The sequence below is a fragment of the Sturnus vulgaris genome, chromosome 5 (assembly GCF_052056855.1).
Source record: "Sturnus vulgaris isolate bStuVul1 chromosome 5, bStuVul1.hap1, whole genome shotgun sequence".
Lineage (NCBI taxonomy): Eukaryota > Metazoa > Chordata > Aves > Passeriformes > Sturnidae > Sturnus > Sturnus vulgaris.
Genome location: NC_142247.1, coordinates 68,426,020 through 68,450,293, shown reverse-complemented (window position 1 = coordinate 68,450,293; position 24,274 = coordinate 68,426,020). Strand labels below are relative to the sequence as shown.

The window sequence follows — 24,274 nt, the reverse complement described above, 5'->3', positions numbered from 1 at the left end:
TGGAAGGCTTACAGTTGTGTCTTGAAATGACATTGACCTGGTGATTTCTGCCATGATTTGGCCCTGGGCTCAACTGTGTTGAGCAAAGTCTTCCTTCTCCTGTCAAAACTGCATTAAGAAACAGGCTGATGAAAATTAACAACCATCAAACCATTGGATAATCTCATTTCACATTCAGGAAGGAATGCCCTCTTCCTTTTACCTTCACTTGGTACAAACCAAATGCCTCAAAGGGACCTTTGGAGAACGTGTGGAGAGATTGGAAGCAAGACAGAGAGCCAACAGGAGTAGTGGGATGAGGATAGTGGTGAGCAGCACTGATCTGCTTTACTTATCCAGCCAAGGAGCTGGTATCAGCTCTGACACTGCCTGGGGCTTTCTCAACCCTGTAGAATACAGAGACTGTGTGTCCGTGCTCACATCTAGAGGCACAACATGCTGTGGCTGGGTTCAGCTAGGAATTTTCTGCTAACTGATGAAATCAGTCCTATAGGTGAAAGATTAGGGTTTGCCTCTGGATAGAGTTGGAATAATTTTAAAAAAAGGAAACAAAGAACAAACAAACCAGCATTGCATGGGATGGTAGAGTGGTTGTGATAAGCTAGGGAAGTAAATACTTTGGTGAACAAAATTTGCAGATAGAGGGATAGGAGTGGACCAAACCTGCTGCTCATGACTAGGAAATCTTCCCAGGCCTGGCTGGTTCAGGTTTACTAAACAAAGAGGGTAAAGGGCTCATTCATGACTCCTGGGCAAGCCTAGGGCAAACTTCATCTACCCTGCTTGTGGCCAGGCTGCTCTGCAGCTCATGTACATCCACAGCACAAAGCAGTTGCCCTTGTCTCCTTGAGGCCTCCAGTGGTGCCATGATGTCCCTCAAATATGATCAATGTGCTGCTGGGCATTTTCCAGGTCAGAGGGTCTCACAGCAGGAGAAGGACCATGTTGCAGTCCACCTTCACAGAGTGTGGCACAGAGGGTGTGACCAGTGTGGGATGCTGGAATGTGTTGGAGAGAGATTTGTACTGATCCAAACCAGAGCCAGGATGTGACCTAGGAGAGAATCCTTGAACTTCATGCATTCTGTGCCAAAGTGAGTGCTTAGGCTCATTTCCTGGCCATTCTTTAGTTGGCATTTGTAGGTGCATCCTACATCTTCCTCCAAGCAGAGGGAGACCCCAAAGTCCCGATCATGGATGGGCATGGTCAAATCCTCAAGCAAATCCACAACCTTCTTGAGAGGACCTTGATGTCTCCCATCCCAGTCAGTTTGGGGACTGGGGAGGAGGGGCTCTCTGGGCTGGGCTCGGTGTCTCAGGTGCTGGAGGCCAGGCTGGTTGCTCCTGCTCCAGGGCACTGCCGATCCCAAGCTGAGCAGAGCAGCTGGTGGGTGGGAGTCAGTGCTGAGGCAGCATCCTGTGCTTCCCTGGTGGTGTGAAGAGCTGCTGGGCCGTGAGGGAGGGGAGGAGGGAGTAAGCTGGGAGGAAGCTGTCACGGATCTGCCTCTCATTGCTGCTCGCAGTCCTACGCTGGCTGAGTCAGAGCTGGCGGGAGCGGCGAGACACGCGGGAGCTCTCTGGGAAAAGTCCACACTCAAAGACAGTGAGGAAGAGAGAACCAACAGGACCCCCATCTGGAGGGCTTCAAGCCTGATGGGCTGTGCCTGGTGTTGCAGAGTGGATGAGGATGAGGAAGGCTGTGCTGGAAGGCTGTGTGTGTGGAAGGAGTTGTGTGCTGTCTCTCACCCCTGAAAATCATGATTTGACAGCATGGTTGGCTGTTAGGAGGCTCAGCCTCCTGCATGGACCAAGCCACCACGTTGGAGCTGCTGAGAGCAGCCCAACAAGATGTGCAATCTCCAGCACAGCATCCAAGGATTTTCCCTTTCTTGCTGCCCTTCAGCCCTCATGTTGTGGGTTCACTCACAAAGCCAACCCAGCACTCAAACACTGTTCTGATCAATAACACTTTTAAAGAGTTCTCCAGGAGCTACTTAATGTGTTTTATGTCATTCTCAGTTCAGATGTGCAAAGCCAAACAGGGTGAGCCTTGAAATCAAGTTTATGTTCAACAGTAATCCAGAGAAGAATTAACAAAGGCTTCAAAAATAAATTATCCAAGATAGCGTGTCAAGCCATTGAATTTCAGTTCAGCAGCATGCCAAAATATTCCAGGATGTGTCTTATGATGTATTTCCTTGTTTCTTATAATTTGAGTAGTAGGAAAGTTATTAAAAACAAGACTGCATCCTTATTTTTCTCTTTGATTCACTGAAATTTCAAGATATTTAAAAGGTATTTATACTCATACATTTAGGCTTTTGCAGTCATTCATTTTACTATGCAGTTTTAAAGTGATTCAGTTCAGCAATTAAGATCTAAACTAAATTGTCAAACACACAAAAGGATATTTGCATGTGTTACTTACAGCATCCATTTCAAGCTGATTTCCCAGAGAGAAACCTGGGCCTTTCTGTTCCTTCCCCCAGATCTCCTAACAAATTTTGAACCATTGGCTAATCAGAGATGAATCTGATGGAGGAGTAGAGTTATACCTTGAATATAAGTGAATCCCTGTGCGTTTTGTGTTGGTATCTCCCTGCTAAAGGGAGATCCTACAACAGTGCCTTCAACAGAAGGAAATACATATTCTTGTGAGGTTTGAAAGCAGTAGCATGTGCCCCATAAACAGCTCAGTGTTTCCTGGTGACTGAAACAGAGGGGTGTTTCCTTTTCCAAGTATAGAGTGGTTATTTTGAGGGCTTGACAGGGGAATGTAGAGTTTCATGCATCACCCACGATGTTTGAAAAAGCATTAGGATATTGAGACTATCTGAGACAAGAAGTACAGAAATGTTTTAAGAGGCTGGCAGAAATGCCTGAGAAGAGTTTAAAAGAGCTCAAAAGGTTACTTTGACCAAGCAGTGGTGAATGCAGGGTATGTTATGCACAGTATGTGATGGATGCAGGCTGCTAGGGGAGAGAAAGTGGCTGCTGTTGGAAAACAGTGACAGACTTTTCTGATTCCAAACTCTGACTGCAGGTGTTAAAAAAGCCAAGAGACAATTCCTGTGGTGCAGTTAACCTGTAGCAGTAAGTATGGCTCTGTAGATCTTTCTGTTTCTCAAGAAGAACCATCAGCAAACCCCCAGTTTAGGACACAGTCTTAAGCTGCACCAAGGGAGATATAGGTTGGCTATTAGGAAAACGTTTTTTACAGAAAGAGTGATAATGAAATGGAATTGTCTGCATGGGGAGGTGAAGTCACCATCCCTGGCTGTGTTTAAAAAATGACTGGATATGGCACTCACTGCTGTGGTCTAGTTGAGGTGTTAGGGCATGGGTTGGGCTCAATGATCTTGAAGGTCTCTTCCAACCTAGTGAATGTGTGATTCTGTGAAACCATGCTCTGGGAGGACATTTGGGTTAAAAGTTTACTTGTGCATGTGGGACATTGCTCAAAACCATTGAAGTCACAGTGAGTTTTTCCATATGCTCAGTGAGCTGTGATTCAGGCTCTTACTGAGGTGAGGAGAAGGAAGTATCCATTTTCTCAGGGAAAAGTAAATACTGGCTGCAGAAAATTCTGTTCCGCAAGAAATTCCAAAGAAAACTTTGGAGCTCATCTCTCCTGTGATATTAAGTTATGGTAATTTTAACATATTATTTTGAATTTTAGAAGACAGTAACATGTGCTCCATAAATAGCTCAGAGTTTCCCTGTAGCAGAGAAGTGTTTGTGGTTTGGGTGTTAGTGATGGGGTTTCCAGATCCCCTTAGAAGGAAAAGGAGATCCTGACAGGGTTTGTGATATAGCAGCAGTGGTGATTCCAATGGTAGCTTACAGAGCAAGAACTGGAGAATTTGGGAAGCATCCCATTGGATGCAAGACCTTAGGGAACAGCCATAGTCTGAAAGGACATCAAAGCTGAGGTTTCCATGGTGGTACTGGATTTAAGACATCTACCTTAGAGAGGGTAGGAATGGTGTGAAAGGAAGAAAAACATGAAAGAAACGAAATTTTTATTAAGAGTATGAGGACACACTTTCCTAGTTGTTGAAGTTCCCAGGATAAAATGTGAGCAGATCTGTCTCTCAAAGCTGAGCAGTACAGAGAAGTGGAGAGCAATTCTGCAACTCAGAGACAGCAATTAAAAGTTTGATGGACATAATGATGCAGGAGTCTTTCTCCCTGCTTCTGTCTAGTGCAGTTTGAAATTGCCTCTAATGCCAAGAAAATTAGAGCAGAAACTGGCTGATATTGCCGATGCATTGGGTCTGGTTCCCCAAGATCTGTAATGGGATGTATAATGAATTTCCTCCTAAAATCTTACATAGTACATTTTGTGTTTTAGTGATGGAAAACTTGGCTCAGGCTGATTCTCCTCTGGAGTAAAAAATTTTCTGAGTAACATTTCTCTTCAGATTTTACCGCATTTTATAAATGGCTTTGTTCTGTTTACCTTTTTCCAAATAGGAAAACTCACTCTGTAAAAAAAAATTCTTTCAAGATCTAGTCTGAATATAGAAACTACTTTTGTGCAAATCTGAATATAAACTTAAGAGAATTGACCAACTAAACCTCTTGAGGATATTACATCAATCTCAAAGTTAATAAGGTGGAAGAGAATGCATTTTAGATTTTACATTAACTTCCTTCAGACTAAGAACCATTTTTCCTTGCACTTCAGTTTTCATCTCATTAATTTATTAATAATTAAACATCTGAAAAATAAAAGAGCTGTTATTTCTCATATAACATCAATCAATAGATTTCTAATTAACCAGCCTTAAAGCACCGAGAAGCAGTTGCTCCAGCAACTGTTTCTACTACCAGCAAATTTTAGTTGGAGAAATAGGGTTTAATTGTTCTTCTGTTGCAGAACAGAAACCAGAGGCCAGCTGAGATTTTTTTAGCACAAGGGCCAAATTTAAGGTGGCACCTTGGGAGCATTTCCAGCATCCTGGGCCCATCTATGTGCTCTAGGTGGATCCTGGTTTGTGGGATGATGCATCCCATCCTCTCTTGGTTGGAAAACCTGAAGGAAGGATCCACCCGTGCTCCCAGCTTGGCTGTGGGGATGCTGTGATGCTCTGTGCTGACAGGCTGGTAAGGCATGGATACACTGCTCTTACCTTGGAGATCTCACAAGTCCTGCAGCTCACAGATCAGAAAAACAGCAGAAGGGGATGGGAAACATTTGGAAGGGGGGAAAATGTGCTGTAGGGCACAGAAGGAGCCTGTGGTGGTGTCAAAACAGAAAGACACAATTTTCAAAACCTAGCTTTGCCCGTTTCCAGGCTGAAGCTGTATAACCAGCTACTCTCCAACACTTCAGAAATCTCCTGTGATTTGCTGGAAGAGAAGATGTTAAAGGTATATTTCATCTTGTGATCCTGCAAATGCTTTCTGATGTAACTTTGCCCCCAAAAATAACCCCCTACACATGGAACTGAGAATCACATTCTCAAATTATAGTTCCTGATGTGCCAAGTGCCTCAGACTAAAGAGATCTCAGTCCATGGAAAATATCCCTAGAAAATCTTTCCAGACTGATCAGTGTGATCTTTCACAGTCATTTAAAATAACTCTTTCCTGGCTAATAACTGGAAGGACAGCCGTGTGTGTGGGGTGAAACTGCAGGAGCTCTTTGGCAGTCTCAAATTCTGCCTGCTAACGTGGTACTGAGGCTCCTCCTGTGGGGATCAGGGAGAAATACAAAGGATGAAAATACTAGAAATAAAGAGAAAAAGTGGCTGAGGAAGGAAGAGAAACACCAACAAAACACTGAAGAATGAATGAATCACTCAATATCCCTGCCAAATGTATAAAACAAACCCAATAGCTGTCCTCTTGCTGCAAACACTCAGAAGTTGCTGTTTTGTTTTGTGCTTTTTGTTGGAAGTAGTAGCCCCGATTCAGGCTGAAATCAGGATCCTATTGCTTTGTGTCTTTTTCCAGGCAAACACAGACAGATTAATGATGTTTTGTGAGCTCCAGGAAAGCCGTGGCATCCCAGAATTTAGGCTTTGCTGCCTTCCAGAAAGCATCCCAGAGTTGCTTTGCTGTGACTCAGGTGTGACTCCTGCCACCCTTTCTGGGAATGACATCTGCTGTGTCCTGAGAGGACATACTACCTGTTCACCATCTTCCCCACTCTTGGTTAACACTTCTCACAGTCCAGGGAGAGATTTGCACAATTACTAATCAGACCTATGCAATGGAGCTTTGCAAATTTGGGTTTTCTGGGTATCCACCAAAGCAGGTGGATTAGTTTGTCATAACCCCAGTAGTGACAATGGTGACCCCGATCCAGATTGGGATGTATCATGAGGGTAGATTTGTCATGGGAGTGATATTGCACTCATCCACTGCCCGAAATTCCATTTAGGAGGTTCAGATCTGGGAAAGAAACTTGCAGAGGCCAATCTGTACAAGGATGGAGAGGTAAGGACCAGGCTGTGCAGGGAGAGAGATAAGGAGGGACTTGGACACCCCAAATTACATTTAGCTGGAGTATAGGGGTTGACAGCCAAACCTGTCATAATGAAGACACTCAGCTGCTGCCATCCCTGAGGGTGGGAACAGCTGCCTAAGTTGCACGTTGTTATTTACTCCAGTCTCTGACCAGTAATGAGCTCGGCACTAACTTAATTAGCTAAATGATCAAGTTCTTCCCCTGCTGAGCCCTGGGCGAGGTGGGCTTGGCTGGAGTCTTGCACACCTAACACAGACCCGGTCAGGTTCTGCTGCTGCCAGACCTCTGTGCCTGGGGATGGTGCCAGGCTGGGACCCCCACCCTTCCCACAGCAGCTTCGAGGATGGGTGGGTACCCATCCAGACACTGGTGATGAAGATTCCCTCCTGGAAATAATGCCAGGGGAATGCCTGAAACAGTGTAATGCTTAATTTTAATATCTGAGATTTTTCTCTTTCTTTTTTTCCCTTTTTGTTTTCTGTATTCCCAAATCCACAAAGATAACTCTCTGTCAAGATTTATGAAGTTATAGGAGAAAACAGTGAAGCTTTCTAAGAAACAAAACATCAGTTCTATAGAAATTCAGCATAAGATTACTTAATACTTTTCTTTTTACATCATAGAATGATTTTTGTGAAACTTTATTCCAGTTCTAATCTTGTAAAAAAGATAGAGAGAAAACATCACCAGTGCTTTGTGGACTGCTGACTTTTACAAATCAATGGCAAAAATATTTTCTAAAATTCTGTATACTTAAATTTTGCTTTCACACATCTTACTGTTCTTAATTTTTCTACTTTTATGCTCTTGAGTAGACAACTTAGCTTCCTCTGCATCAGAGGAAGTCAAGAGCCCAAGAGACGAATTTTAATTAGAAGGCAATCAAACCACCAGATGGCTCTCTGATGTCTTAAATCTACACTTGGGTGAAATAAATTGACTTTTTTTAAAAACAGCCCTAGAGTAAATTTTAAACAATGCCCCAAAGCTGAAACATAAAGTAGTTTTGCATAGTTGTGAGAATAATTTGTAGACTCTGAGGCATTTGTCAGGGTGTTTTATTTGTTTAATAAAAAGCATTAATGTTTGAATTACTGGTTGCTTTCACACTGTGCCCTGTGATCTATTCCCGGTATGACTGTTTGAAAATACTTTTAATGTTTGGGTTTAGTTGTACCAAATTACAGAAAATAAACAAAAAATAAGTTAATTCTTCCCAATTTTCAGTTTCAATGTTATGTTCACTATGGAAGCAGTGGCAGCTTTTGCTCTGAACCCCCAGCACTGCAGGATGTGGGATGGGTATTCCCAAATGGGGTGATGAGGGCAAGGTGACCTCCCCCAAATCGGTGAGCTGTGAGGAGAGGAGGAGCACAGGGATAAGCTCTGGCTGTCATCAGTACCCTAAACCAGGAGAGGAAACATTCATCAGAGTGACAGGGCAGGGCAGCACAGCAGAGAGGAGACCTGGGAAGTCTGTAATACCCCACTCACTGTACTGGGACCTGCTGAAACCACTCATATCTATTTTTTCTAGGTGGTTGCAATTGTCTTTCCCTGCAGCTGGGGTTCTTCACAGAGTATCTGTGGGATCACATCTATGTGCCACATCCCATCTGTTGTTTGAGGACCTTAGGGCCAAAATCAAAGCTTCTTTTTAGTCAGGGAATAAAATGCCAGTTGACTGCAGGGATTCAAAGCTCAGCATCTCACTGCTTTTTTCAGTATGGATATCGAAATTTACCATCTTGCCTTGGCTGGTGGCTCATGTGCCAGCATGGACCAGATGCCAGTGGAATTGCACCATCCCACCCCAGAGCTGCTGCCCTGCAGCGTTTGCATCTGCTGCTGCAGGAGGGAATATCCTGAACCAGGTCTGGCTGTTCAGCAGTGGGTTCAGCTGCTGTCTCTCTCTCTCTCTCTCTCTCTCTCTCTCTGTTTGGCAGCTCACTCTGGGTTTCTAAATGATCTACATTTTTGTGCCTATAAATAACGATGGCAGCAGAAACCGTGACTATTGTTGTGCCGTCTGTCTCTGGAGCAAGCCCAGTCTTGTGATCTCACTGCTCCACCGAGGAGCTGCTGGGTTTTTTTGCAGTTTCTGCATGGCATTTCAGCCTGATCTTTTTTGGGGGTGTTGATCTCAGTGTAGCCAAGAGGTCCAGTGCAGAAACCTGCGGGTCCCAGGGTGGGTCTAACACTGCAGGGACAACCTTATTGCAGCAGCAATGCCATTTTCTCTGCTGGGCCAGGTTTGTGGTGATGTCTGTGTGGGACATGCACACCATGGTTGTGTGATGAACACATCAGACTGTTTGAGGCCCAGAACCTGGAGTCTCTTGTACTCAACCCAAGGGATGTCTGTTCTTGCGAGCTGAGGTGTTTTGGGATGTGGTTGTTATTCTACAACAATATTGTTAGTCCATTATATTGTCAGTGTCTGCTTGAATCTGGAAACACTTATTAATTAACATGTTCTTTCTCCTGGGTGACCATGTCCTTAAGGATGCTGAACCATAGAAAGCATTTTAATAATGCAGCTTGGTTCTGCATCTTCAAACAGGGCTTTAGGCAGCTCTGAAACTCAAGTTCAGCAGGTTTTGTGTCAGAACTTTCAGCCTTGGGAGCACTGGGCTATCAGGCATTGCCTTATGGGAGGGTTGGGCACCTCTGCATTCAGGTGGCCCTTAAAGCAGGACCTTCCAGACAACAACAATAAAAACAATTATAAAAAAAACCCCAAATCATATAAATATCAGCTCTATTTTCACAATAAATAGTTTATTTTAATGGAGTATTATACAGAGGTGCTTTTAATGTACTGGAATAGCACTGTAACAAAAAGCACTTTAACAAGGGGTTTCCAGCCTGGTGTTTAACAGCTGCAACAGGGGAAACATTTGGCATTTCTGTTTTCCTAACCTCCTGAGAACACACCAGTGAGATTCCTCTTAATTGAACCCTTAAACTTTTAATGCAGTCCCTGGACTGATACGCATTTGCCCGATGTTTTACTTAGCTAATAAATGGTTGGGTAAGGCCTGCGCTTGGCCTATTAAACTGAATTGATGACATTTTAATATTGCACAGGGAATACCACAGGCCAAATAGAAAACAGACATCTGTGGCACTGAGACAGGTCAATTCTGGCACCAGGGCTGAGGACCTGGACCAGGGAGCTGAGCTCTTGCAACCAGAGCAGCAGAAATAACACAGCAAGAGCAGGAGAGCATTTTAATCAGTGGCTTTGGATGTTCATACCTGGCTATAACTCATTATTTAAGGGCTGCCTAGAGCACTTTATAAATCATCAGTGTGAAATCTGTTTTCCATACTGGTCTATAACACACGATGAGAGTGAATGGCTTCTTCCATTGCATAAATACACCTGGTTTCCCTGCTGGAGGGACAGACACACTCTGGCTGCAAGACCAAACTCAGCATGGTGACTTTTCCTTTAGTTATGGAAGATGTGGACTAAGATTACCATCTCATAAAAACATGACATGATGAATATATTTCTTGAGGGGATTAATCTGTCTCCCTACAAAGGTTAAGGGAACAACTGACATTCACTTTAATGGGCCCTGTTACTGTTCCATGACATTGGCATCAATGCAGCAGTCATGGTGCTGAGGAAGTGTTATGGTGCTGAGGGAGTCTTGAGTTATTTTCTGAGAGGTGGAATATTTTTAGAAGGAAGTATGGAAAACATGCTGTGGTTTATGGCACTTTCCAAGAGTTGGATCTATTGACTTGATTCCCCTCTCCTCTCTTACATCTGGAACAGGGGGCAGAGCCCATGCCCCAAGTCACAAGAGGAGCTTTGCTGCTCACGTTTGTCACATCTTGACCTGCCAGCAGCAGCAGCACCTGGGTTATCCAAACCTTAAATCCCTCTCCAAGGACCTAAGTCTCTTTGTAGAGTCATCCTTCACTGGCTTGCCCAAGGTTGCAGAGCAAATGTGTGGCAGAGCAAAGGTTAAAGGCAGATTCCCAAGGTGAAGCTCTAGTCCTGGCCATGCCTTTCTGTTTGTACAGGAGTGCAGTGACCCTGAATATCTCACACGTCCCATCCACTGGCACCAGAATTCGGGAGGGAATTGTGGAGCTGTGTGGTAGCTTTCATATTGTGAGTATCAGATGTAAATACTGCAGTAATCGTCATTTCTTTGCCATATCTGGTGTTAGTGAAACTTTGCTTGGTACGCAGGTAACCAAAGATTGCCTGATAGCAGAGAAGTCACAGCATGTAGCTGTGGATATTTACTCTCTTAGCACTTTGTTTTGGTCTTTTCCTTTGCACCAGCAGGATAGCAGTTCACTGACTTGGATGCATTGGCTTAGGGAGACATGGTGACTGCTTGGCAGTGCCTGGACTGAGAGCACTGACTTTTAAAACTTTTTTCTGTTTTCAGTCTCTGAATCCCTCTCATGCAGAAAAGCAATTGCAATGATAATTTTATTCTTGTACTTGTGCATCAGTGTTCAGGCTTCAAGGTGGAGGGACGCAACAGCTTGATAAAAGTAAGGACCATAAAAAAGCTCTGTCGTGGGTTATATGCACATACAGGGCATAGATTGTTTAAAAAAAAGAAAAAAAGTTAAAATAGTGTTATTCTTCAGCTTAGTGCATTGGGCATCATTTTTCAGATGCTATTGCCAAAATCTGGACACTCAGGATTGCTGGGCAGGGCTGATACAGAGCCCTGTAGCCAAAGACTGCATTTCATTTTTGTCCATGAGTTTTGCAATGTGCTTTGACTACCGTATTAGGAAAAAAACAAAACCCTGTGTCCATTCATTTTATTAACTCCCTAATGTTCTTAGTGTATAAATCACAATTCCCAGGGTTATATTTGCTAGATTGTTTTTCACGTTTGATCAGTTTGGGATGGAGGAGGAGGTTTTGATTTTAATTGTCACATTTCTGTATTTTTAACATGCACAACAGATGCTTAGGAGCCAAGATTGGAGATATTGGGATACTCCAGGGTGTAGGAGTATCCCTGCAAAATGGAAAAGGAAAATTACAAACTTATATTTTTAAGTCACTCCTAAATCCATGAGGTCGTGTAGTTTTGTCAGCAAGAATGCCCAGGATCTTAACAGATCCTATACTGACCAAATGAAGTAGACATCAGTTAAATGTTAATGCCAAGGATTCCCTATGGGATGTACTGAGCTGTTGGGGTGGCAGTTCAGACCAGTTCAGCACAACCCTTTGGATCCTCCAGAAGTGGAATAAGCCCCAAACCTCTTGTGCTGGCACACAACTCCTCTGTGGCCAGAGTGCCAGGCAGAAAACTCCCTCCTGGAGTCCTGTCCTGCCCTGGGCCACCCCAGGAGCAGCTGGGCTGGGCTGGGAGAAGCAGTTCCATGGCTGTAGCCTGAAGCTGATGCAGTTTCACAGCCTGTATTTCTGCTGTTGCTGGGGGCTTGCTCATGAATGGGATTTTACAGGGCAGTTTAAGTATGAAATTTAGAACATAGGGAAATGATATCCTTTATGATCCCCAGGGGGTAGGGCTCAAGGAAGAACTCTGCACAGAGTGTGGCAGGAGGCATCAGCGAGGTTTCTTTGAGGCTTTGGGATAATCCTGTTGGATGCTTTGGAGGCTGGGAAACCTGAGGGGAATGAGGTTCATGTCTTGATATTTTGCCAAATCTGCCTCGGGGTGGGGCTTACCAGGAGCTGCTTTTGGGGTGCCACTCCTGGGAGAGGGATTTTTAGGATGCTGTCCTGTGGGATGGGCAGGAGTGTCACTGTGCCCCAGCAGATGACCCAGGTGTTTGCTGTGAGACAGAGCAGAGTCTTTGAACAGCCCTGTGTTGTCTTTTGGTGCTGGATGTAGCTCCCACAGATTTCTGCATGTGAGACAGTCTGGTTAAGCTTTTCTCCATTTTCCCAGCTAACTTTAATTATTTGTTGTATCAATCATGGGTTTGCTTTTTACAAACATAAGCTTTTATAGCTTGTCACTAATCCATCCATTAAAAATTATTGCAGAAATAGACAAGGCAATTGTAACACAAACTCCTAAAATATTGAGCATGACCTGTGAGGGTTGGCTTCTTGGCATCGATTCACTCTGCTGTCTTGGAAATAAAATTACTGTGGAGCTACTTGTGCTGATTAACGAAGAAATAGCTGGAGCCCTGCATTTTCTGTGTCAAGGAAAATGTAAAGTGTTAGAATAGATGGCAGCCTTGGAGCAATAATATATAAATGGATATTTAAAATCTCTCCCCAGGCCAAGGGACAGTCCCAGTAAAAACCAGAATGCCTGGCAGTTGTCCAGCCTGGTTTGTTAAGACACAGGAGCAAATAGGTGCCATTAAAAATAACAGAATCATAAAATCTTCCCACTTTTTCCATAGTCCTCATTATAAGCATGAGCATGTGTCTGTTTTCATCTCTGTGATTATATTCTTGGAAATTGTCTCTGTGATGAATTGATGATTTCCATTAGAAACATCTCCATGGTCTGGACTAAAACAGACACCAGCAAGGCAATAATTGAAGAATGATTAAAATAAACCCTGGGGCACGTTTGTGTTATGTAGGACATTATGGAAACTTTCTCTTCTGTGAGCTCTGCTCCTACTGGACCTTTTAACAAATACTTGCCTTCCTGGAAGGCTGAGGTTTATTTCCTTCTAAAGGCAGTAAATTCAGCTATTGCACAGAATAAAAGCAGTAAATCTGTGGCTGTGATACCTGGCTTTAATGCCAGACAGCCAACACAGACTGAGCAAGCACAGGGATCTCCCTGTTGGCAGGATCTCCCTTTCTGCCCTCTCCATGCCCAGCTGGTTTCCCTCATGATTTCCAGCATTTTTGGAGGCTGTCCTTTCTGCTGGCCAGGTTTGCCTGTGTTTCATTTGCTGCTGGTGGTGCCTCATTCCTCCCATCTCTCCTGGGGATGCCATGGACAGCATTTCCTTGAGGAGTTCATCCCATGGTAGTTGAAGAGCAGAAATCACATGAGCCATCCTGTTTCACATGCCTGAATTCTGAGGGGTTTTTTGAGAGTATCAAGAATTAAGACCAGATGCCTTTTTTTGACTTTTTTTTTTTTTTTTAAAGAAACTGCCTCTTTTGTACATCATAAATCTTCCCTCAAGGCCGTGAGAGAATATCTGTGCTGCCCACCCTCCAGCCAAACCACAATAAATCAGAGGGTCCTGCTGGTCCCTGCTGTGCCTTATCTGTGCAAAGGGCTCAGCTTGGAAATGAGCTGTTGTTAATGGGAGAGGGCAGCTGGCCATCTGCAAATAAACATGGAGCTTTAGGAGCCTGTGCTGTTTCTGGCCCCTCAGCAATGCACAAGCAGCATCAGGAACCCACTCACAGGCTTTGTGCACAGAGGGAGCTGGGAAGGAGTTGGTGATGTGAAAAACGGGTTCATACGTAGGGGAAAGCCTCAGGTGGGACACATCAAGGAGAGCTCAGCAATTGTGGGTTGCACTGGGGTTGGAGCAATGGGATTTAGACCAGTGTGTTTGCCATAAACTGCTTTTGGCAGGTCTGATCTGGCTCATCCTCATCCACAATGTCCTGTGCCCTCTGTCCCCCTTTAGAGGTGACCAGGCAGGAGATTAATTAATTTATGTACAACCCTTAGATTTCCAAATTGGCTAAATATACAGTATTTCTCTTAACAGTCATGTAAGTTTTATTTAGCTGAGATTGCATCCAAGCTGTAAGAACTTAGATTGATGTGTTTCTACACCACTCAAAATTTCAGAAATTCCCTTTTCACTGTGGAAAACAAGACTGTCTTGATTGAAAAGATTGAGATAAACCCACAAGATGAAGTAGAATGATTAAATGATGTTGAGAAGTGAGTAATTGGAAACTGTGTATTCTGTTTAGATTATATTTGATTCAATTCTGAAATGCAGGTACCTAGTACTGGTCAATATCCTGTCCAGGAACAGCTAGTTCATTTTTGATGCATATGTAAGTGAAGATACTTAACATGGTAATTTAACATTCCAAATGGAGAACTGGAAATGAGCATCACTCAACTTCTAGTTAGCTCTTCTCAATGGATACCTTCTCAGGTAGCTGTTGAATATAACATTTTTGGAGAGGAACTTCAGGTAGAAATAAAAATAATGAGGTTACCAAGACCGAAGTAAAGTTTCTCTAATACAGCTAAAGAGTCTGCAGGCAGTGTTGAAAGGGTTCCAGTGACAGAACATCCTAAATTATCAGTGGAAAAAAACCTCAGTGTAATTAGTCAGTGTGTGTAATTAACTACTGGACAAAGCAGACAAGGGATTAGTGGTATCTTCTAAGTCAAGCCTGTCTACACTGCTAAATGATAGTCTTTTGTGCAGCCAGGAGCAATGGATCAGAGGCAAAAATTGTACTGTCTTTGTTTTGTCTGGGGTCAGATTAGATTATCATAATGGCTTTAAAATCTATGAATCTGTCATATTTGATTTTAAGTGAATGAATCAAAAGACTCCCTTAATGTAGGTATGCACATTCAGACCAGAGCTGAGTGAATAATTCAATAATTAATTTGATGAGCACAAACATAAGAACATGAGTGCAGTTTTATTGGGTCATACCAAAGATTCATCTGTTCCAGGATGGCTCTTCAGATGACAAAGGCTTTTGTCTTAAATCCACCACCTGCTAATTCCGTTAGGTCCCCCATTTCTCATCTCTGGTGTGAAATCATTCTTTATATTTCCCTTGTCCATGCTCCATCCTTCTCATGAATGGTTTAGTGGTGGACTTGGCAGTGTTGGGTTAATGGTCAGACTTGATGATCTTAGAGGTCTTTTCCAGCCTAAATTCCATGTTTTTGTGGATCTAGGATTCTGTAGTATTCTCCTCTGCCATCTCTTCTATTTGTAAAACATGTTCTTTCTGTTCACCAGAGGAGCTCTCTGGTCCTGCTTGCTTTTCTTCTCTGTACTTCCCCAAGTTTGATTATGCTTTTGGCCAAAGCATCTTGAAGACTCTTTCCATCAAGATCATCATGTCTAAATGAACACAGAAATGGACATTTCTGCTGCTCACACCCTAGACATGCTCCCTTTCTTGTGCTGGCTGTCCTCATAGAGGTGATTATTGTCTAGACTTGCAAGATTTGGTGAGATGAACTTTGTCAAAAGTATTGAAAGTGGGAGTGTTCCATGAATTTGTAGGTGGACAAATTATTTTCTGTTTCACACTCATTTTTCTCCTAAACCTTCTGTTTGATTTTTCATGGCCACAGAGTGTTTCAGGGAATTGTAGCTTGATAACTCCAGCATATATTTCAACTCCAATGTGTATTTCCTGATATTCATAGAAATTGCATGTTCTAAAATAGTGCTTATAGAATTAAATGGGTTTTTGCTTGTACTTGAGTTACTTGCACATTTCTTAAGAAATACTTCATTATAAGCAATTAGAATGCTGAAGATTTCTTTATCAGTTCTCTGCAACTTTCTTGACACTCAAAAGTTGGAGAGTATAATAATGACATTTTGAATGTATATATAGTTGTTGCAACAGTTGGATAAAACAAGATACCTATATAACTTAAATTTAAGTTGGTCTGTTTGGTTTTCATATTTAGCTCCCAATTTTTTGTTTCTACAAACCACTTGGCAAGTTGATATGTGCAACACTATATCTTGACCAGCTGACAGCATTTCTCCTTTTTTTATGGTTCAAAATAAATTTTCCAGGGTTATATTTCTCTACGACAAAGGGATGGCTCAATGTTGTAAATCTTACAGATAACCTGAAGAAAGGTAGAATTTATGTGAGATACAGGGAATATAAGGATCTTCAAAGCTTTTTCTGTACTAAGTATTAGTCAATACTATCTTTACATTGGCTATTTCTACGATGACATCTGTCTGCAAATTTACTTGTGAGAAAGCAAGTGGAAAACAAGTCAGTCTCAGAAAAAGGAATATAGACACCACCCCAAATTTCTGTTAAATGTGTTTCACTGAAAATCTGGGCTGTTTAATCTCCAGCTGAGAGCTGACTTTATTGCACTTTTCTGTGCTCCTTTTCATTATTTAAGACAATTCTCAGTGCTGCATTCACCTCATATTTCAAAACTGTTTACTATACATTGCGTAACTTACAGTATCCGTTTTCAGTTGCATCAGTTTTCATTATTTTTAAGTCTGTTCTTCCTAGTTAATGCTGGCAGGACATCGAGGTTGGTTTCCATTGGAAAACAAGTCAAAAGGAAAATAAACTAAACCTATTAGTGCTGAAACACGACCTAGTTTTAAATTGTCAGGTGAGGAATCTCCTCCAGATTTTAACTATGTGCTTATTTTATAAAGAGGTGGAGGAATGAGACAGCAGTTAGGAATTACATTGTTCCAGCCCTCAGATACTGGAAAATGTGTTTTGAGCAGTGGTTTGTCTACAGAGCTCTACTTTTCTGTTTCCTAGAAGCAAAGTGAAAAGGATTGAGGCAACAAGATCACATATAAATATATTATATATATATGTACACACATATACAAGGAGCAAGAGTGGGCTGATTTACTGACGTCCCACAGAAGGAAGTGAATAAACCACTGAGCAATCTCTTTTTCTAAAACTATGATTTGGAGATATTTAATACATACTGAGTATTTTTAATGACTTTTTTTAAATGCTGGTTTTTTCACTGGTGAATACATTGTTTGCAGGGGTGTGGTGATATCAAACTGTTGACAGACAAAGGCAAAAGTCAGCACTGCTGAGCTTCAGCTTTACCTTTCCATTCAATGCAGAACCATGAAGATAAACAGGCTGAAGTGCCAACCTCTGTCACAGAATCATGGAATAGTTGGGGTTGGGAGGGACTTCAGGGATCACCCAGTCTAACCCTCCTGCAATGAGCAGGGACAGCTTCAACTACATCAGGTTGCTCAGAGCCCTGTCCAATGTGACCTTTACTGTTTAATGGGACATCCACCACCAGTCTGGACAGCCTGTGCCAGTGTTTCACCACCCTCCACAGGTCCTTTTTCAAATAAAAAGGAACCCACTTGAGTGTGATCCGCCTGCTAATCCTGGGATGATTCCTTGACTCCTCTGGAGGTGCCAATCAAACTACAGGAGCTCAGAAGAGTGGAAAAAAGGATGTGCCCATCTTCTGCACATCATGGTGTTTGTAGACCTCAGTAGAGTGCTGGAAATGTGAAATTTTGCTATGATATTTCTTAAGATTTGACTGCATGGTGGTGTTTTCAGTGGAAGCACTGGTTTCTTTCCTGTGCCTTGTAATGATGGCAGCACTGGGGGAGTGTTGCTGTTGATGGCAGGTCCCACATTTCCTCCATGCACCACTGCCTGGGGGGATGAGCATAGACAGGGGCAAGTGGGCTGCTGGCATTTGAAGGGCTGTCATAAGCTGTCACTCGGAACAGTGTAATCACAAAAGACAAAAAAACCTGATGTCCTTTGTCATTTGGTTGCCCTTGGTTCAGTCACACTTTTTACAGCTGATGGGACCAGGGGAAATTTTGAATATAATATTGAATCTTTGAATATGGAATAAAATTTTGAATAAAACAAGACAGCATTGACCTTGAATAATCATGGACCTCAAAAGATCTCTGCAGTAGTGATTCTGTGAAGGAAAATGCTGTCTCCAAAGATTTTAACTGCCAAACTGTATTACATCCCTGACCAGAGCTTTCCAGAGAATTAACAGTCTTGCTCCAGTGGAAACAGAAGTCTGTTCTCCAGAGCACTACCTCACTACAGCTGCTCAGCAAATATCATATGAAACTTTTAATGCAGGGGAAAAATTAGTTAGTTTGCTTAGTTTGATTCAGAAAAGTGGTCACAGCATTTTTGCCCAATTGTTTCCCAAACAACCCCTCAGGGTAGGAAGCAGCCCTTTGGAGCAGCCATTATCACAGTGGTGAAAGGGCTGAAAAAACAGAATAAATACCATGGAAATGTTGCATTGCATTTTCTCTACACAACCTGGAAGGAGGTTGTAAGGAGGTGGGATCTCTTCTCCCAGGAAACTGTTGATAGGACAAGAAAAAATGGCCTCATGTTGCACCAGGGAAGGTTTGGATTGGACATGAGGAAAATGTTCTTTGCTCAAGCACTGGAACAGGCTGTCCAGTGAAGTGGTGGAGCTGCCATCCCAGAAAGTGTTCCAAAGGGGAGTAGATGTAGCACTTCAGGATATATTTCAGTGGGAATGGTGGTGGTTGGTCAAAAGCTGTATTTGATGCTCTTGAAGGTCTTTTCCAGCCTGAATGATTCTATGATTGAACAGCACTACCAAAGGAGAGGGTGCTAGCATCTATCCATCCCTTCCTGCCATATGCATACACCTGCATTCTAGAAAAATAAGCCAAAACGAATCCCGTGTCCTTTTTTTGGTGGCCTTGGAGCATATATTTATGTTACCAGCAGATTTTAAGCTGGGTGATTTAAAGATACAATAACAAGGAAAGTCCTCGCCTTTTTCAAGCTGTATATTTCATGATGTGCTGCAAAGGAGAAAGCTAGGGCAGTTTTCTGACATATTTACTAAATAAAGCAAATCTCTGTAGGCCATACAGTAATTCTGTAGCAATATCTGTCCCTGCCTGATTAACACCCTAGATTATTGGTACAAGGAGAATTTTCATCACGTACTTCTATATTCAAGAGGTCAGACTAAATAATCATACTGTTCATTTCTGGGTCTAAAATCTATTAATCTGTTTACTCATTTTCCTCTTATGTGTTGCTTTGTTTGAACAATGAGATGAGGGTGGCCAATTTCTCTTTCCTTTCAAGCACCACATTGGCCAGGTTTGCCTTCTGGTTCTCATGCATTTTCACAATGCAGAGGAAGTTTAAAATCAAACAGAAAAGCCCTCCATTAAAAACAAAATACACTTTAAAAATGGAAGTATTTGTGTTAATAAGAATCCTTCACTAGAGAAATGTAATACTCAAATGCAGAACCTCTCAGGAATAGTCCCTTCAGTCTCTCTTATCTCCCCTCACACTTCAGCTTCATGCTGAGTTCTGTGCTATTTCTGATTTATATTGTAGGAAACTGTGAATGTGTAACTTCTGATCGATAAGCTGCTCACAATTATAGGGTAGTGCTCATATTTAACTTACTTTTCATACTGTCCTGGGAGGCTTCCTGCTCCAAATTCTGAAATCAGTCCTCTTTTTGTTTAGCATTCCTAATCCACATCCTTGGGATGTGTCCACCTTTGCAGGTGGTTCTTCTAACCCAGCATGATGTATGGTGCTTTGGTGACTCGTCCAGTGGAGAATGGATGCTTGAACTGCATGGAAGCATCAGGTGAACTTAACACCTTTCTGGAGGGAAAAGCCACAAGCTCTGAATAGCTTTGCTGAGATTCTTCATATAAATCCACCACTGATGAGTTCATCAATAAGACTCCTGATAAAAAGCAATTAAACTGTCAAGCAGTAAATGATCCCGAGCAATTCCAGCCTGTAGTACAAAAGAGGCAGAAGAGCATCAGTGTTCTGCCAAATGGCAAAGAAGTCAAAGTGATATTTCAAAGGGTGTTATTTTCCAAGCTCCTAAAACAAGCAGAAAGGTTCCTACACTTGGTAACAGTGGAGGATGCAGGAAGAAATGAGAGGATTTATCTGTACACACAGACAGTCCCATCAAGAGAAAGAAAGGGTAACATTAATACATTAATATGACTAACTTCTTTTAAATTCCAGTGTTTACTTGTTCTTTTATTCATGTATTTATTCACCTGAAGGCTAACATATGTAAGGATGTCCCCCACCAGGCAGCCCCACTGAGGTGACAGTCTAGTCTGGCAGGTATCTGGTACCGTGACCTGCAATATGTGGGTGCAGGTTTCACTCTGCTGGCAAAAACACCAGGAATTCAGAGAGATGGGCTCTTGTTTTCTGTTTATGAGTCTAGGGGCCTTAAATTACAAGGGAGTTTTTGTTTGGTTCTCATTTTTAGTCAGAGTACTTCTTTGAAACTTTGCACATTCTGCTTTCCTGATGCTGCTGCAGACGAATTGGATGCTTTGGAAAAAGATTGATAATGCCCTTTCTCTTTACCTGCAGCATGGCCAGTTTTCTTTTTGTTTGCCAGTTTGGTTCTTTCCTGATGAACTGATAGTTAATGTAAAGTGAAGGTGTAATAGTAATGCTGTAATATTTCCTCATCTCTCAAGTTACAAGTTACATCTGTAAATTAGAAATTGCACAAATATGGAAACTGTAGTGTCAAGGACTGACACCAATTCTTGAACAGAGCCTGACTATACAAGGACACTGTTAGAGTGACCTCTCCTTTGCCTCTAATGAGCATTGCAAGGTTTTTCAGAGTCCTTTCTTACTGTCTATGCAGGGTGTTCAGCCAGCAGTGTACACACTGAGAGCCCAATTAACAAGGTAGCTCGTCCATGTACAAAACCACTGATATTTTCAAGGTTTTTTGAAATCTGTCCTAAACTGAGCCACTCAGCATGGCAGCTTGTGCTGGAGGTTTAGATCTGCATTTAAACATCAAACTGGGAAGAAACAAGAAGCAAAACCCCCAAATCCAGTCGGGAAAGTAAAATAATATAAATATAACTGTAGGAATTTATTGCAAACTCCATCACAAGGCTAGGTCCTCAAAGATTTGTGTCATCTGCATGATCAATACATACATCTCCTTAATGAAACACTAGCTTTTGTCTCAGGAAACCCTGGAAACAAAGTGCAATCTGTGTTTCCCCAGTGGAATTGCAGATAATGTCTCTTTTATCAAGTGGTCAAGTTGGGTTCTACTGTCCCTCCTCAGTCTGGGTGTTAACGGAATTACATCCTGGCCTGTACCAGAAACAGTGTGGCCAGCAGGAGCAGGGCAGTGACCACGTCCTGTACTGGGCACTGGTGAGGCCTCCCCTCAAATCCTATTTCCTTTCACCTTGAATGTTTGTTTTGGCGTTTTTCATGTGGCTAGTCAGTGATGTACTAAAGGCATGTAGCCTCGGGTAAAAGATATAGCAAGAGTCAAGTATTTATATTTATGGCAGCATTTGGTTGCGGTTTTTTTCATTCTAAATGAAATTATTCTCCTGGTCTTTGTTTTGAAATTGTTTCCTGTTGCTGGAGGCAGGCAAGGCAGATACTGGGGTGTCCATGTGCCACGGGGACACTTGGCTCAGCTCTTTCTCCAAGTGCTGGGCTTCTCCCATGCTGCTGGAGAACCAGGGGAAAGGCTGAGCAAGGACCAAGGGCTGGAGCCACACACATTCCATCCAGGCAGTCCCAGCAGACACAGCCATGCAGAAGAGGCAGTTGTGGCTGCTTTGCTGAGTTTTTCCCAATTCTGAGTCCCTGGGCAGGGCTGATGCTACTTTGGATCACAGCGTGACACTTGAGCTGCTCCAGAGGTAAATGCTTTTCAAGTACCTGAACTTGGCTAGTTGTTCTTTGACTTTTTGTTTGCTGCTAACCAAGATTGAAATCATCAAGAGAAAAAGGTTCCTTTTGCTGTTGTTTGTGTGTCCAACTCTGCGAGCCAGTGCCAGCTGCAAGACAGGAGCAGTCCTCTTATTTCCACTAATGAGAAATCCCTCCTACCCTCTCTTTCTGGGCAGAAAATTCTGTCTTAAATTCCTTTAAAACAAAGACCTAATTCTGCTCTTACCGCCTTCAGTTTCACTTCTGCCTCAAAATTGCCATAGAAAGGGCAAAGCTGGATGATGCCATTAAAAAGAAAATAATTATTCCAGAGTATGGAAGACTGGAACAAATTGCAGCAGTGCTTTGTGAGTGCCCAGAACAGATGCCATGTCCCATCTCAGCAGGGCAGAGGGGGCTGGGATCAAGACCAGCTAACAGGCCACATCTCCACCATGAGTTTCGAGCTCAGATGCTCTCCCACAGCTGCCTTTGCTGGTTTGCCCGTGTAACAGCACTGGCTTGGGTCAGTCCTTGGGCACTGTGCAGGAAGCAGCATTCCCAATGACATTACAGTTGAGTTAACCCTATCCTGGACGAGAAAAGCCATAGGGACATAAGCTCCATATGGAAAGTAGCCATGGCCTTGGGTGCTGAGTTGAAGAGCATCCCAGGGAGTTGGACCTCAGCCAGGAATCTTGCCCACAGCCTGGAGACTGTAGAGGTGAGTGTAAAAATGTAATGCACCAAACACAGAGTCACCACACTAATAAAAAGAAGCAATGACACCCTTGGCTCTCTGCATGTACCTGGGGTGCTGTCAACATTCTCAGTAAAGCAAGTGCCTGCAATTGTAAGGGCTGCTCCTCCTGAGTGCTTGGATTAAGCTCTGTTTTGCAGTGCATCATTTAAGAAGTTGCAAATATTTTCCGTGTTTTGAAATAAAATTATAAACAGATTGAGCCCCAGCACAGTAGATCCACTGGACTAAATCTGACTAAGAAAAGATTTCAATTAAAGAATGAGGCTTTAGTGGGGTGGGGAGTGAGCTGGAATGGAGGGAAATTCTGTCAATTTAGTGAAAAATATTTTGTGGAAATGTACTCTCTGCAAAGATCAAAGCAGAATTTCCTTGTGCAGGAAAGCACGTGATATAAATTGGTATCTACTAAAACAGTCCATTGCTTGAATGTAACAAAAGTAACTCTATGAAACTGCAAAACAGCACACACTGAATTTTCATGGGGAAATGTGCTGTATTCAGTGATATTAATTACTGTGTGGGCTCAATTTTCAGTGCATTAAAGCCACAGGAAACAAAGGGACTGCAAGGGAAATATAAAACCCAGTCAGTTAATAGGAGCCATATTCAATAAGATTGTGTCTGCCTTCAGTGAGCAGTGAGGGTGAGGTGTGTCTGTTCTCCCTTGGCAGGACACAGGATGGGCTGGGCAGTGGGTGCAGGGCCAGGAGGGGTTTGCAGCAACACTGTGTATTCACACATGTATACATAAATATGTATATGTGAGAAATACAACTCCTGTTTTGAGAAACTAGGAAAGAAGGGGATTTAATTCATGCTGCTGGTGAACTTCAGACCCTGGGTGAACTTCACCTTTCACGCAGTTTCAATTTAGTGACAGTATGCTAGTAAGCTGTTTGTTTTGTTTGCCTAGCACTTAATAGAAGGATTATCTGCTTGCTTTCTTTTTCTTCCGAGATTGCTTTTCATTTTCTAAGCTGAATGTGTTCATTTTAGTGGTAGCATTCTCCCCCGTTCAGGCTCCAAACTTCCCTAGGAAGTGACTTCATGTTATTATTCAAGCAGATTATTGCCTGGAGTGGCTGAATTACCTAGTGTTCGTGTAATGGCAAGCTCCCAGTCCATATGCATTTAATGACTGTAATCATTTGTTATTTTCCCTTTATTAGGTTTGTTTTTAAAGAAAGTTTTACTGTGCTATTTATGATATGCTAAGTGGTGCAACTTGCTGAAGAAACATATCGCATACATTTTATTTTTTAATAGGCTTTGTTTGCTAAAATGGAAATCTTTTATTTACCCTAGTAGGGCAGTTTTTTGCTGACAGTTTTATTATTTCAATTACTCAGACATTTCTTTTCTCTTTTGTTTCCTCAGATACTCCTCCAGGGAATTTTAATGTGCCATTCTTTATTTAAGATTAGGTTCAAAATGTGTTATTTCTAGCAAGGCAGGGAAAAAGTGCAATACAGCAGACATTAAATAGTGGGATGTCAAGGTTTTATTTTCTTTCCTCTTTGAGTTGTGGAATCCTTTCCTCATTTGTGCCATCTGGTGATTAATTGCACTGATAATCTGTGCTCCTCATCAATAATTGTCTCCTACCAGTGCCAAGCAGAGGCTGTGCTCTGCCTAAAGAGCTTGTGACT

The 24,274-nt window shown here is 42.5% G+C and overlaps 1 protein-coding gene across 3 annotated transcripts in view; it reads left to right on the top strand.

Annotated features, from left to right (window-relative positions):
• Positions 1–24,274, top strand: part of CAMK1D (calcium/calmodulin dependent protein kinase ID) — a 206,569-nt gene that overhangs the window by 139,388 nt on the left and 42,907 nt on the right. The window lies entirely within an intron of this gene.